Source organism: Diabrotica virgifera, chromosome 7 (genome assembly GCF_917563875.1).
Source record: "Diabrotica virgifera virgifera chromosome 7, PGI_DIABVI_V3a".
In the NCBI taxonomy this organism is placed as follows: Eukaryota; Metazoa; Arthropoda; class Insecta; order Coleoptera; family Chrysomelidae; genus Diabrotica; species Diabrotica virgifera.
This window is the reverse complement of record NC_065449.1, coordinates 151,623,190-151,624,288: the sequence shown is the minus strand read 5'-3', so window position 1 is coordinate 151,624,288 and position 1,099 is coordinate 151,623,190.

The following is a 1,099-nucleotide window of genomic DNA, read 5'->3' as shown; positions in this document are numbered from 1 at the left end:
TACTTTTGTTTTATTACGGACTAGAAGTATAAAAAAATACACGTAAAAGATTATAATCACTACTGAGCAATCTACGAAAACATCTTGTAGACCTAGATCCCGCGTACCAAAAAAAAGTTGATTAATAGCAAGCTGAAAATTTGTTAATAGCTTAACGGTGTCTAGTCGGACAAACTTTGATGTATGGTAACACTGGAACAGGGGAAGTTTTAATTATGGAACAGGTTAAATATTTGGAACGTCAGACTATGAAAACGTTCCATGTATTTTGTCGGACAGAACTTTTAATTGATTTCTTACCATTTCATTAAACTCTCATGCAAAAATCAGACTGGTGTTTATCACCAACTGGGCATTTTAATGAGTGGAACACGAAGAACATGTCAAATGACAGGAATCATGTTGGTTAGTAATAGCAGTCTGATTTTTGCATGAGAGTTTAATGAAAGGGTAACAAATCAATTGGATGTTTGGTCCGACAAAATACATGGGACGTTTTTGTAATCTGACGTTCCAAATTTTTAAACTGTTCCACAATTAAAACTACCCCTGCTCCAGTATTCCCATACATCTAAGTTTGTCCGACTAGACACCGTTAAGCCATTAACTAATTTTCAGCATGCTATTAATCAACTTCTTTTTGGTACGCGGGATCCAGGCATATTGTTGTAATCAGAGCAAAAAAGAATAAAAATAAATAAAAACTAGACTGAAGAAAATTGAATATCAAAGTTCAAACTCAGTACATACATATAAGTAAAAAATGTATTTTTTCGGCTTCTAATAGAGCAATTTCCTTAATTTTATTTAAAGACCTAAATCAAATACACTTAACAAAAATGCAGGTCATAAATTAAGTCACATATTCTGGGACCAAAAATAGTTTGATTAAACCTAACTTACCTTAGTACAGATATGCAGATAAAAAAAGTTATACTTAGCCCTTTGAAATTACAAAATAAAATCAATTTTTTCGAATATACCGAAAACTATTAAAGATATTTTATTGAAAATAGACATGTGGCATTTTTATGGCAGGAACATCTTTGAAAAAAATTATAGTGAAATGTATGCACCCCATAAAAATTTTATGGGGATT